Here is a 15,583-nt window from a genome sequence, read left to right on the forward strand (position 1 = left end):
AGAGATTCTTTCAGTTTGCAAGGACTGTAAACATACTGTTTACACCTTTCCTCTTTACACCTTTTCTATCCCAGGTAAAACTTTGATTTTCACGTGAAAAGGATTTGGTTGTTTCAGTGTTTGTGTATAAGGAAATACAACAAGTTGATTTAGAAGATACTGATTATAAATACTTAGGACCAGGAATATTCTGGCTGAAATTTTGTTTCTGAAGGCTATATGAACAAAGACATTCTTCTTTTGACTACAGACAGAAAATTACACCTAATGACTTAAAAAATGTACACATGTTCTCTCGGCTTTTTACAACTCCATGTGTTCCTCACACAAAGGGCATGACAACACTTTATTCCCTTGCTTTGCGGTTTAAATTTGAAGAACAAAGCCATTGAGACTATTAAGTTTCTCTGGGGAATCTCTAATTATTCAGTCAAATAGGTGGCAATGCTCATTATAATTATGCATCCATACAAATAAGAGAAAGCACCTAAAACTCTTAATTATTTATTTTCTTTTGTCAGCAAATTGATTTGTGATCCTTTCTATCAAAAAAAAAAAAAATAAAATATACTGATGAAGTTATTCTAAGTCTGCATTAAGACCAACTACCCACCACAACAGAAATCTCACAATGGACTAGGAACTCCAGAAATGAAAAATTTTATTTGCTGTTTATAGACTTAGATTAGAACTATGTTTGCATTATGAGCTGACCTGAAATCAAAAGCCAGTGAGGATGTATAGACTGGCTATCAAGGAAAACTAATTTTTTTGCCATGATATTTTTCAAATACTCTTGAATGTTAGAAATATGAGGAAATGTGAATGTGATTTTGAATAAATCAATTGTTTGTTCATTGTAGTTAATGATAGTGGTATCTGCTTGAAATACAACTACAAATATAGAAATGTAGATCGGGGGAGTGAGGGGTTCAAACTAATCTCCAGATCAAAAAAAGAGTCAAATTTATATTGAATTTATACTTCAGGTTATTGAAAGTAAAGACCAGGAGTTAAAAAGAATTAGAGCTCAGTCATTCTGTAATTAAATTTATCATTGATACAATTTACATTGCAATGCTCTTCAGTATAAATCATCTAATACTTATATTATTACGGAAATTTTATTTTCATATGAAGAATAACTTTTGAAAAAATGAATTATTTCAGTCATGAATGACAGCATTAAAACAACTTTGTAAAACAGATGCCTTTATAAGATAGATGAAATGGATTAAAGGGCTTTCTTTTGCATACAGTGTTTTGGAGACAGGGACTTCAGCGTGCAGAAGTTAAAGATCAGAGAGAGAAAAGGACATGGTCATCGTTTTGTTAAGGAAGCCCTTCTCTAGCCTCTGTAATGTTCACTTTTCCTCCTTTTCATACCCTACCTGAATGAAAAAAATACATAACAGAAAGGGAGTGAAAACAGAGTCTGTTGATTCTCTAGGATGGCTTCTATGCCTTGTTTGCAAGTATTTACTGCAAATGCTATGTTGGCACAGTGCTGAGGGGGTCTGCAGCAGATCAGAGTCTTTCATGTCTTCTTTGAAGATGTCTGTCCCACACAGAATTCAGTCATATAGCCAAATTTGTGCAGAAATAATGAAAATAATCAAAATTTGCAGACAAATCCTCTGATAATTGCCAAGAACAAAGGGATCATGGCTTTTTTGATGCCTATTTGATTTGTGAACTGCATGAAAGCATTACTGAAGTAAATGTGCTTTTATAAAAAAGCGCCCTTTTTTATACTTACAATTTAGAGTGGGACTAGAGAGTTTGTTGGGAAATTAGCTGATTTCTGCCAGGAAATTCAAGAGAACATTTTAGAATCTAGATTATTAAAACCTGTCACCCTGAATACTAAACCTTCTGATCTTGTTTTCATAGTTTTAGTTACTTTCCCAAGAAAGTAACTATAAACATAAAGTCTTTACACATTCCTTCTAAGAAACGTCTTTTGATGGACGTTTCACATCACCAGTGTGCTTGGGAAGGTGGTAACTTAGTTATCCAATCCCTGGTCATTGTCAAGAATCTGTAAATACTGGAGTCAGAAAATAAAGTTACTTCTTTTCTCATCATACCACTGAGACATGTTTGTGTGAATCATTCCGTGCCCTTTAACTACAAAAACCAAACAGATTATTTTCTTCTTTTACATGTTCTTGTAATTCTGTACATCTGTATCACACACATACTTTTTGCCAACGATGGAATGTCTGCTGCTGAGAGCTGATCCAATGTCAGGTGCTGCATTGTACATCCTCAGGAAGGAGCACTGGAAGCAAATGTTCATATGTGCTGGCTTCAGTCAACCACTGTAACCCACTGAGTTAAGTGTGCAGAGCTTGATTGGCTGGAAATTCCTCCCTGATGATCCTTCAAGGGAGTTTACCTACCAGAAGAGGGTAATTCTGTCTTGGTTCACACAGAAAAAAATCTTTGTCTTGAGGACAGGTTTCTAAGTTTGCCTGCATGAAATGAAACACACTTTTAGCAGAATAAGCATTGGAAAAGGGAAGGAATTGGAACTAAAAGTTTTGATAAACAAGTAAAGATATACACTTGATGATATAAGTAGACAGGTTTTTCCAAATTTAGATTTGAAAGAAAGAAACAAAGACCTTAGATGCTTAAATAATAGGTTTCATGTCTGATACTTATTTATGAGCCAGACCCTGCTGCTGTGTGAAAAAGAAATGAGTTGTTCTTCCCTCATTCAAGTGCCATATCAACTTCTGCATTCAGCTGTGCTTAAGTCCAGGAGGAACCATTAGATCACTTAGTTTCACCATAAATTATCACTTAGCATATGTAGTCCAATTTATTAAGTCTAATATTTTTGATCAAGCTAGATTTTCACTAGACAAAATTTGAAGAAAACATCTGGAACACCTGTGACATTATTACCTATATTTGGTTGGTGCTATGTTAAGAAACAAACATCACCAAAAAAGACACACCAACAGGTTTTTTCTTTCATTTACTACAATGTTGATTATATTTCTCATGACTCAGAGGCTTTTGCTTTTGTATTCTTAGCAGATTTTGAGGGACAATCAGCAGAAAAAAGCCTGGGGTGTTTTCAAGAGATGATATCCAAATGATTATAAGAGGTGTGATATACATTTTACAGAAAGGCTGGATAGTGGAAGCAAAACCAGGATTAGAAATTTATCAGTCTAATCAAGAAGGAAGTTTCTGTCTGACTCTAAATTAAGTGAACAATATGATCCTGAGCATATAAGCCAAACAAATGAATCAGATACTCTAGAGAGACTTTTGTATGATATCTAAAAACTCATCTACTATAACACTGTAGTTCCTTCTCTGACTTGCTGAGTAAAGAACCGGCTAATGCTTCACACCATGATAAAACAATATCATCAATACAGCATCATTTATTTCATCCTAGTTTCTATCCCATATCTCACAGTCATCACTCATGGCTCTCCAAGGAAAATCACTAATACAATACATATTTGTTCTGCTCATTCAGGTTTAGTTAGAAAAAAAAAAAAAAAAGGATAAAAAAAGATATCTTTGGAAAGCAAAACTTTGTGAAGCTTTCTTTCTTTACTTCCATTCTACCTTTACAGTAAACCAAGACATAACCCATTGAGAAAAAAAAGGAACACTGCAAAAGTCCCAGAAGCAAACACCTTATTGCTACTCTAACTTACACAGAAAGTCCCTTGCATGCCTGGACTCCTGCTGGACTGGGTTTTGCTAAACAAAACATTATGCCCTTCACATTCAGAAGACCCATACAAATACATGTCTGTAATGACTATACATAGATCCATCGTGACCTGTATTGCATGTACCTTACATGTGTATAGGTTATAAAATGGAAAATTGCCAACATAAATTTAATCTTTCCTTTTTTTTCCCCCCCAGTGCTCTAAACTTGAAGGTCAATTTTTTTTTATACCAAAAGTTATGAATTTGTGGGATTCAGATATTTATCTTCCTTAGAGCATATAAAACTGGCCAGACTAATTAAAATGCACCAAAAGACAGACTTAAATCTTGGATTTCTATCCTTTGGTTACTTACTGTTTTTTCCGAACAATTTTTCATCTTCTCTCTTTTATTTCTCTAGCTTCTCCATTATCTTCATAGCCTAAAAGAAACAGCAGATAAAAAGTGCCTGGTGTGAGTAGAGATTTGTCAATCTAGTAACTTTTCCACGACTAATTGCTGTTTTAATGACATTTAAGTGATTGTTCTTTCTATTGCTACAATTATTTCTCCATTGTATTTAATGCACTGGTTTAATAAAACTGAGATGTCTCTAGGATGAATTTAACATTCTCACACATACATTATATTGTTCTAATGATAAATGATGAATCCTTTTACTTCAGCAGTTGTTCATTATGTTGATTCATTCAACAGGAAAGGACAATTGTCAATGAATTCTTTGGTGACAAGCAGTGGTTAAATCACCTTTGATTAGATACATTGGTTTTAAATATTTATTCCTGCTAAATAATGCATTTCAGGTCAATTATTCAAGCTACTCTTAATGAATAATGTTATGACTGTAACACCCCTGTTTTGATAAATAAATTGCCTGAAAAACAGCCGTTTTTAGCTCCTATTTCTTATATATCTGTATGTAATCAATAAGTTGACTGAGAGCTGTTAATCAAAAGCTGTGAAATACTTTGCTGAATGCACATTAAGCAATGTAGCACTCAGCACTTCAGATGTGCTTGGTTACTTGGGTTATGCATCTTCATTTTGGATTCTTGGAACAAGTGAATACTGACTGATGACTATCAAGTATTACAGTTCAGAGATAAATTCTCAGGTGAAAGAAGTCATTAAAAACTCAAAGCTTATACTTTCATTGTATGTATTTTTCTAGACCTTACCCAAACACTTCTCAGTAACAAGTTATAATTTTAAAATGAAACCAGATATTACTCAATTTGGTAGTTTTCATCAGAAATATTCACTTGGCAGCTCTTTCCCTTCATTGCAACTCAGCATTTGTACCTCAAATGCCAAATTAAAATTGATTAGGTGTAAAGAGTAGGTTTATCTCAAGCTTCTCCATACTTCGTAGTTGAATCAAATGAAGAGTTGAACTTTTCTATGTTGGAACTCAGCTTCATTTTTTGTACATAGTATTTCAAATATTTTTCTCTACCTCATCATAAAGTGAACTGTGTTCATACATCCTTCATACTGTGTAATACATGTACATAGACACAGTGTGTGTTCATGTGTTATGACTTCTGTATTTCAGCTATGTGGAGACGCTATAAATCCAGATTACTTTGCTTCAAAGTAATTGTTTTCTCTTTCCTGCTTCAGGAAATGTTTCAAATAACATAAGGCCTTGACTGAAACTAGTACAGCTCTGTATGTATCTTTAAGTCACCTGAAGTTCTGTGCATTGGAGGAACACAAAGGGATATTGTGGCTATCTCACAAACTTCACAGTTCAGCAAGACAAAAAGTTCTCCATGGCAGCTCAAGAACAGGAGATTCAAAAAGTTTGGGTATGAGATGCTAGTGCTGCACAATTACCATCCTGTTGATTAAAGTTGTACATGAAACTTTTAGATGGCATCATGGCATCATGCAAGAGAGGAAGCCACTTTTTTAATCTTGGAAGGATTGCTAGCGGCTAAATCAAGTAACTTAAAAGTTTCTATCTGTAGTTATCATACAACTACAGTTTTTCCATGACTCAGTCTTGCCCTGATGGTGCTGGAGGGCAGATGCTGAAGTAGAACAGGTGTGGGTGGGAGATATGAACTAAGAAAAATAATATTTTACAATTTTATAGCTTCTTTTTCAGCCTTTACATGTTTAGTTCCTTGAAATATGAGTAAAGATGATAAGAGATTAAAGTGATGCATTGGAGAATTTAAACTCTGGACAAAAAAATATTGCAATTCTTTCCTTCTATATGGAGAGGGAGGGAGGGAGGCAGGAAGGCAGGAAGGCAGGAAGGCAGGCAGGAAGGCAGGCAGGAAGGCAGGCAGGAAGGCAGGAAGGAAGGCAGGAAGGAAGGCAGGAAGGAAGGCAGGAAGGCAGGAAGGCAGGCAGGAAGGCAGGCAGGAAGGCAGACAGGAAGGAAGGCAGGAAGGCAGGCAGGAAGGCAGGCAGGAAGGAAGGCAGGAAGGAAGGCAGGAAGGCAGGAAGGCAGGAAGGCAGGAAGGCAGGAAGGAAGGAAGGAAGGAAGGAAGGAAGGAAGGAAGGAAGGAAGGAAGGAAGGAAGGAAGGAAGGAAGGAAGGAAGGAAGGAAGGAAGGAAGGAAGGAAGGAAGGAAGGATATAATAATCTAATTTATATCAGAAATGAGAAGATGAGACAAGGAGGAAAACAAAAAATCAAATATAAACAGATGGTGGTAAAGACAGGCGAAGTCAGTGGTTCAAAGCACGCTTTTCTAGAACATGGTGATACATGTATACAACCTCATTAAAGAAGATTTGAGAATCAGACTATGGTTTTCAATGCTGTTGGTGACACAATTATTGCTGAAAAAGTGAATAAGTAGCTTCTGTCCCCACCTCTGCCTTGCACTGAGTGCATCAGGAAAAATTACTATGCTGCTTCTTTTCTTGCTAAAAATGGGATCAGTCAGAATTAGATGATAAAGGTCTTATTTCATATTTAAAACAATGAATAGATACTGTGCAAGGTTTAGGCAGAAGACCCATATTTTAAATGCATAAGTCATATATTTTTAGCCTGTAGATGTGCCATGTAGATAGTAGTAAGTCCTCTTAGTTTCAGCCAGTGAATATAATAGCACTGAAGAATCCTATTTTTTAAAAAATATAGCTCAATCATCTTAGTTTAATTTCTCCAGAACTAAGTCAAACTGACTTAACTCTCACCCTTCAGGATCCATCTTAATTGCAATCACATTGTTCAAGAAAAACATTTTGTCAAATGTCTTAATCCTCCCTGTCCAAATGTATAATCCAAAAACCCAAGTACATTGCCAAAGATTCATTTTTTTACCACCTCTATCTTCTTGCTTATTCAAAGTAAACAAATCCCCCAAAATATTAGATTCAACTATCTTCCCTCAAATAATTTAGAGATACAGAAGAAACTGTAGTAAGAAAAAATTCTAACTGATTTTCTGACGGTAATATTAGCTGAAGTCCTATGTCAAAGAATATTTCTGCCCTTCACAGGCACGAAGATTTTTATGTAATGAAATAAATATCATTGAAGTATATGCAATGTTTGAGTCACATGTATCCCAAACAGTGGTTGTTTTTTGCATACACAGTTAATTCAGTCTAGTTTGCTGTTCTGCCACTTCTGCTTCCTGTTAGTTCAGAAGGCTGTCAGCAGCAGAGGCTAAAAGCTAACATGATATAGCAAAGTATTTCATGTCATAAACATAGTTCTAACACTCTGAAATGGCCTTGGTCCAAATTACCTAACCTCGTTGTCCACATTTTTCATTTTTCCTTGACCTTAATGGGATTAGTAATTGGGTACTTTCTTGACAGAATGAATTAGCTAAAATTACAATTAAAATTCAATTATCTCATTGTCAACAGGAGCATGTGGGCTGGAGTAAAGTTTGCCTCCATGCTTCCAGAGTCAGTGCTGCCTGCAGAGGATCCCTGGCTGTGGACCTCCACAGCACACCAGACCATGGATCCCATATATATCCTCAGATACCTTCAACTGAACAGGCACATCCATATGCTACAATACACATTTAAACAGGAAGAGCTTTCTTTAACTCCACCAAAAAAGTCTTCATAAATAAAGTTATTCCAGCACATGGCTACACTACTGATTCCAGGGTGAGTTTGCTTGAGGTACTCTGGGCAGTGGTCTGCCAAGTAACACGAAGCTCTCCTCTGCCAGCTGAAACTTCTGTTATGATTTACAATTTCTGAACCCTGTGCAACTCCTGAGAGTGACAGAATGATGTAACAGAATCCTAAATATGTGTTTGATAATGTGTCACATAAGCTCAAAGATCACAGCTGAATTCAGTGGAAGCTGTCATTAGTTTAATTGATAAGAAAGGGAGAATAGATATGGCTTTGATATGAGGGTGGTGTCAACTAAAATATCTCCTCCTAGTGCACCTCTCTTTTCTTCTAAGGAATTTCAGATGCATAATTAGTGGAAAACATCGGTTGTTTAAATTGTTTGTTCCTTTAATGTTTTTATTCCCCATGCCTATCTGTCAGATCTTTACACACATAACAAGACTAACAATATTGCATATTTAATACAGAGGACGGGTTGATGGGAATAAAACTCCCTCTCAGAGGGGTTTACTTCACCAAATCCCTCTAGACTATTAATCTTCCAGTTCTCTGAACCCCTTCAGAACAATAATCAAAGAAAAGCAAGCACAGACAGGATATGGGGACTGAGGATCATTTTTTGTTTGTCTTGTCTTGTTTTCCCTTTATAGTGAGAGATTACTGAGCCAGAAAAAGCTATTAGGACCCAAACAGGGAGGTTTCATGCCTCCTACTTATTTGGTGGGGCCATGACTGTGTCTCATTCATATTCTAGTGGATTGGCCTTTTGTGGCCTGCTGAAAAGCCATAAAGGCAATGACAGCAAGAATGACTGCATTGCAAGTGCACCCTTTCTCATTTCCATCTCTCCTCTCCTCTGAAACTGACATTATTAGAAAGTCAAATGCAATGGCTGCAGGGGTTCCTGTTTTTTTTTTCTTTTTCTTTTTTTTTTTGCTTTTAGATTTTGCTTCTTTATTTCATGCCACAACCCAGGCTCACTACATTCCTGTTCACAGTCCAACACCTCTCCAGTGGGCACACACACATCAGTGAAGTCTGCCTCTCTTGTTCTGTGTTTTTTATTTGAATTTACTTATTCAAATCTCAGCTGCTTTTGTTAGATGGCATTTAAGCTTGAGAAATATACTTCTTTAATGATCTAATTCACACACAAACTAAAGAGCTCTAAGTTTTTTTAAAAAAATAGTTAAAGAAAAAAATGGAAAAAAAAGCCCCATCAGTATCCATACATTGAATTAACTCTGATGATGATTTTAAAAATGTATTTTCATGCTAATGCTTTTATTAGAATTGAAGCTTAATAGAATTATAAACTTATCAAAGGACATCACTTGATTCAGGAAGATTATTTAACACTAATTGTAACATGCAACTCAAGAGTGTAATGACAATAATTGGACAAAACATGCAAGAGAGATTAAACACTAGCAGAAACATATGATTACATGATCAGTTCTCGTCTGAAGATTTTGAGACAAATCTTATTTTGAGCATGTGCATGAAATATTAACCAAACTCGTTTGGCACAAAACAAGTGCCTCCTAACTTGTTTTCAGCAATAGGTGTCACAGTAGACATAGAGAAATAGAGGTAGTGGATAGGCTAGTTAGTGACCTTTGCTGACTGACTGGACATCTTTTGTAAGAAAACAGCTAGAAAATTCTAAAGCTTTATGTGAGAGAAATAGCTAAAAGAATGATGTGGACAATTGACATGCAAATGAATAAAAAAAAATCTCTGCACTAGAATGGCGAAAGAATGAAGTAGAGCACAGTTGGAAAGATTGTGTTTCATGGTAAGCTTTTAAACAGCATATAAGGAGCAAATAAATGGAATGCCATGGAATTTACTACACATTGGTCTTTCTGTGCTGCGTGGACATTAAATAGCCTACGGCAGTTTCACTGTCAGCAGGATTTGTCCCTGAGTCCTTGACAAAAATTTGTCTTTGTTTCTCTTGCTGGGCTGCATGCTGATTTTCCCTGATCTGTTTGTTTGCCAACATCTATCGCAGAGCTAAATTTATTTCAGTGATGACTGTGGATACACAGCTGTAGGACAAAATGTTGTACAGAAGTTATGAATGAAAAATGTTGTTAATATTATTGCTATTATTATGTCGTAAACACAGGATTTGGAATTCCAGCTAGCACTACTTAAGCTCTTAGATCCAGTGTTTGACATTTTGTGTTCTTGTTCTGCTTCCTAAAGTTACCCTCTTAATAAATAGAGTTAAAGCTTTCCTATTTCCAGATGCATGGCAAACTTTCTATTGCACAAGTTCTGTTTCCTTATCAGAAGGTAGAACATTGAAAAGAAGAAAAGGAATTTTTAATTAAAGGCAATAGACTCTCATTGGACCAACAATAATTGTACATACCTGTTAAGATAACATACCATAATGGGTAATACACCATCACTGAGCAAAACCTCAGTTTGTGAGAGAAATTCCTGACAAAAATTACTGACCTGTATCAGGTAGACACCTGTGCTAAGTGTTATTAAAAAATATGGAATGCAATTGCTTTTTTTCTTCATGAATCTTCTGTGATAATCTTGAACTATGATCTTTTATAAATATCATCAGGCTTTCACTTTTCAACTCAGAAAGGTGCTTACCAGCAAATAGTCAAAGGACTTCTCATTAGTTTCCATGAGATCTGGTGAAACAGAAGACTTTTATTTGCTCTGCACATGCTTAGCTCTGTCTTCCATCAAAATCCTAAAGAGGGTAAGACTGTCTGTGTACTTGACTTACATGGTACATCAGAGCTGACTTGTGTGTCGTTAGGGATCTGTAGATTGTTGTAGTAAATGATATGACTACTGCCTGGAGACACTGCAAGCCACAACATCTTCAGCTTCAATGTACCTCTTCTCCCAGGCTCAAAAAGAGGACACTCCTCTTTCTAGGAACTCAATATGTGGTGCACTTTTTGTCTTGATAGCTCCCTGCACAAAGAGACCTGCATGCATTTAATCCCTCTGCCTAATGTACAAGTGTTAGAGAGTGCCTGCCCTTGTCCTCAGCACCTGTCATCATAAACCACCCACAGCCAAAAGAAATAAAGCACACGTGTTCTGCAGCCAGGGTGTCCAACAGCTGCTGGCCCTTCAGACACATGGAGAGCTGCTGGTGGGTGATGCTGTAGCTTCCAAGCCCCAGCAGGGCTGGGTGAGTGGTTCCCTGTGCAAAGGAAGCATCCAAAGCAGGCTGTAACAGCAGCAAAATCCCAGTGCTGCTGTTACTGTGGAGACAGCGAGAGAGAGAGAGAGAGAGAGAGAGAGAGAGAGAGAGAGAGCGTATGAAAATGTGTGTGTGTGTGTGTGTGGGAGGGGGAGGGATCAAGGAAGGAAAACTGGGAGAAACTACAGGAACAAGCGTTTTCTGGCATATTTTACACCTAGAGTTACCAGTTTGTTCCTCTTTACCCGGTCTTGCTGCAATTCCCCATCCTTCAAATGGGTAATGGCAGCAATTCCAACAGTAGCTCTGTACAAAAGGTCATCATTTTACTATTTTTATCATATTTACTCCTTTCTAAACAGATCATCGTAGGGAGTTTTTAGTGCTGTCTTGCAGAGGTACTAGAAAAAGTGTGACTCAAAAGACACTGATTGCAGCTTAATTAGACATTACTGTTTACCAAAAGTAACTCATGCTGTATTATTGTTTCACATTATATAACAAGTATTTCCAAACATTTCTTCAGCAGCTGTATGAACTGTCAGTAAAACTAAGGACTCGGCAAAGGTCATTGTTACTGAAGGAGGCTGAGTAGAAATTCCTTCTGCACTGTCCTTTCACAGTTCATTTCTGTTCTTTATGTGCTGCATTCTGTCCCTGTGATGTCTTTGTCATTATGTTAAATGGATGATCTTTGTATTCAGACCTTAGAAAAGGTTAATGGTTATTACTGCTATATGGTCCAGGATGTAGAGTTCAGAATGATAATTCAGATTCATGCCCATGCCTATTTATGTAGACGTTTGTCTGAATAACAGCTGAGTCTCAGCTACCTCCCTCTATCAGTCCAGCTCAGCTCAGCCCTGATTTTTCCCTGTTCATACACAGGACTGCAATCCCACAAGGATTTTGAAACTGCTAAACTTTCCATGCTCTGGGCTTCATTGCTCTTGGTGGAAAGTAGCCAGTACACCTCCAAGGCTCGACATTCTATCTATCACAAATATTTTCCGTTTCATGATTGTTTAATATTCTGAATATCCTGATTAAATCAGGATTGACATGAAAATGTCCAAAGGAAAAAAAGCACATCATTCCACCCAGTGGTTGACATATCGTTTTCTAAATATTCTAACTTTGAAAGAGCTTAGATGCATTTTATATTAAACACATGGCACAACTGGTTAACTATCCAGTTATAGCTGCTCTTGGATTAATTTAACAAAAATCCAGCTTGCAGTCATCAGCACTTCTGCTGATTTTAATATTTTGGGCTGAGAGTTTCCCTTTAACATTCTGTTATCAGGCCAACTCATCTGGAACCTCATTTGAAATAAAATAATCTGGTGCTTTATGAACATTATTTTTTCCAGATTAAAAACTTTTCCATCTTCCCCACTTTGAACTTGTAATATCTTGCTGCAGGATTGAGAAAGAAGTTTCACTTTGGGGCTGGAGGTTTTTTAGCTCTTGCTGTTGTAGTTATGGCTGGGATTTTGTCATTGGTTTTGGGTTTTTTCCTCAATTAGGGAAATCTTATTTTTAGAAAAATTACAAAAACCTCTGGAAAAATATTTCTTAGTAAAGCATCAATAATCAGGAAAAATAGTTCCGAAAAGGTACATCTAACCATTTTTAGGAACTGTGTTTTTTAGCCAGGAGGGGAAAGGAAAGTGAAGGGGAGGTAGAAACAAAATAAAAACCATAGTGAAATGAATTCAGAAAGCTAAAATATTTCCCTCAGCTGAGAACACTGACCAGCATCTTGAAATGGATTCTCCACTGCAGTCTGGGACTGCATCGTCCTGACTACATCGTCCAGGGATGCTTAAGTAATGAATTTTTCTTATATGATCACCTGGTTTAAGACAAGAGTAATTTTTGGTTTTGCTGGGTACAGGTGGCTGCAGTAATTTAAGAAGCTTTCCTTGACAGCACAGATAGATGGTTCTCTTTCATCTACCACTAGATGTCATGCACTGATATCTGTCCCCACAGTCTAGGCCAGGATTACAGGCACAGACAGAAATGGAGGAAAATTCTTCCCCCTAAGCCTTCTCAACTTTTTGTTGTAATTTAAAATATAAGAAACCTGACAAGTCCTGATCAATTGATTGTTTATTTTAGAAGAATTTTTGGTCACATTTTCTGCATTTCTGTTATTTGGAAATTGTTCCCCCAAATTTGTAAATTGTGCACAATTTGTAAATTGACTGTCAGAATTTTTATTATATGTCTACAAATGTTTATTGGTATTATTTTCATGCCTCTGCAAGCCAGATGTAAACATTATGACAAATTTGGAAGTGAGTAGAGAGAATCTTAGAGATCAGTTGGACCATTAAATTTTTTCTTTCCCTAAGCACTGAACAATCACACAATAGCACTCTAATTTACCTCTAGCATAATTTATCCCACCTCCCACCTGCCCACATTTCATTTTAGGCTGCCTGTTTTGGTAAGATATCTCAGGCATACAGTACCAGAACAGATAAATATTTCCTTCAAAGCATATTTCCCTAGCAGAAAATGGTTTATTCCATATCTTTTTTTTTTCTTTTTTTTTTTTTTTCCCTAGAAATTCCTTTTTACTCAGAAATAAGGTGGTTTTTTTTTTTCAGTTTCAAGCTAACTTTTTGGCAGGAAAAGGCATTTCAATTTTGCTCTTACCAAACAGATGAAAACTAACTATTTTCAAAGGACAATTTCTACAAGAAAAGAAAATAATTCACCAGAAATAAGGATGAGAAAAATAGGTTTATGCTGGTGGCTCTGCAAAAGCCTTTTGAGATAACTTTTACTATGACATTTTTTAATGAGTTAAAGTAATTTGCCTCAGTTCATAGAATGCCTTGGTGTCAGAAGCATAAATATACCCCTAGCATCCAGATTCCCAGACTTTTAGCTGATTATTCCAGGTCAAACAGGTAGCAATATAATCTGGAGGCTCCTGCTCTCTCACTTTCTGTTTGCCACTGCCTGATAATTCCTCCTCCCAAAGATATGTATAACACCCGATTTAAAAACAGACGAGATGTGTGGAGAACCAGAGAAAACCATGGAAACAAGATGAGGTTAGTGGCATAAGTCCATGCACTATATATATATTGAATGTTGCAGTTACTTCACTAAGCAACAGCTTAGTGTATGCTATAAAAATAAATGGTAGAACATTTTAAAATTCTAGATTAAAACAAAATGGTATATAAAAGTACAAAATCTTACTGGCAGCACTACATTGATAAAAATCTTTGCTGCTGACAGAGTGGGACCTGATGCTGTTTGTTAGATTCTCAAGTGGCTCTAAAGGTCATGAAAGCCTCTCTATATAACATGATTATAGTATAATAGAAAAAGGTAACTGACTCAATCCTCCAGTTACTGCTTGCTTTTATTGAATTTCTGTACTCATTTCTGCTTAATTAGAAACAAAATTAAATTTATTTCAATGCCAAGTTGTCGTTGCTGTTTTTTCAAACCACATTAAAAAAGAAGATGAATATTTGCAGATAATATTTATATTTTGCAAGAAAATTTGCCTGCCTGCTTTTTTTCATCTGAGAAAATACATTAATTGGGATTGATGTCCCAATCCACTCCTGGTGAGTAATGTTGAAAATTAAATGATGTACACTTAAACTGAACAGAAGTACACTGTGAGTTAGAGCAGACTGTGATTTTAAATGCTATGTTACCATCTCTCACTATAGAGGGACAAATTTTTTGCTAGTAAAAATGAAGCATTTCATGGCACTGAGTTGAGCCATATGTGTCAGAACTAGTAGGAGAGCTCCTGAAAGGTCAAATATGCCAAGTACAGGAAAGTTTGTCAGAACCTGACAGAATTTCTTCAGCTGAAAAATCATCTGTAGGAGAATGTAGATTCCTCAAAATCAAACATTTTACAAACCACATTTCAATATTACCAAGGTCCTAACAGAAAGTCAGGAAGGCTCTGAATAAATCTTGCCTGCCAAAAACCTGTCAATACCTGACGGCAATGCGCTCATCCATTTCCTTGGGAGTTACTTTGGCCAGGGTGGGTGGGCTGAAGGCCTATTTTGAACCAAGCTTTAGATAAAAAACCTTGTGCCAAAAAACTGTCTTTCTGTCAATCTTCTGCCCCCAAGAGGACTGTGGTCCCTGGCTTCTCTTGCTGAAGCCTTCAGGTTCTGCAATCCGTCTGTTTCTCTGCTTTTGAGGTTCTGAGCTGGGGCTAAGCTGTGCTCTGCTTTGCCATGCCATGCTGCCCCTAAATGCTGCAGGAAGATGCTATTTGCATGCAAGGACACAAGCTGGTGACACCCAACTGGCTTGGCACGGGAAGTGCTGCCAAAACACTGCTGTCTTTGCTCTGCTGCACTGAGCCTGTGCTCACAATGCTCTGACAACACACCTTGGTCTGTCAGAGGCGCTGGAGTGATTCACTCCTTGATGAGCTTGGATAAGACAACACAGATGTGACACATTATATGATATTTAACTTGTCACTGTTGCCCTTAATATGCATAACCAGGCTCTTTTTACAGAAAAGAGAGAAAGTCTTCCTGAGCAGGATAATTGAGGATCCTATAGCTATGTTCTTTTGAAACCTTTGAAGAGGTTTATACAA

General features: G+C 36.7%; 1 long non-coding RNA gene across 3 annotated transcripts in view; it reads right to left on the bottom strand.

The window, feature by feature from the left end:
* The window catches only part of LOC111930130 (uncharacterized), an 82,761-nt gene that overhangs the window by 27,096 nt on the left and 40,082 nt on the right, over positions 1-15,583 (bottom strand). For all 3 annotated transcript variants that reach the window (XR_015287784.1, XR_015287786.1, XR_015287785.1), the window contains 2 exons: positions 4,066-4,132; positions 2,406-2,477 (listed from right to left, as the gene is read on the bottom strand). This is a non-coding gene — a long non-coding RNA (uncharacterized LOC111930130). The remainder of the gene's footprint in view (positions 1-2,405; positions 2,478-4,065; positions 4,133-15,583) is intronic.

This window comes from Cyanistes caeruleus, chromosome 6 (assembly GCF_971803275.1).
Source record: "Cyanistes caeruleus chromosome 6, bCyaCae1.hap1.1, whole genome shotgun sequence".
NCBI lineage: Eukaryota > Metazoa > Chordata > Aves > Passeriformes > Paridae > Cyanistes > Cyanistes caeruleus.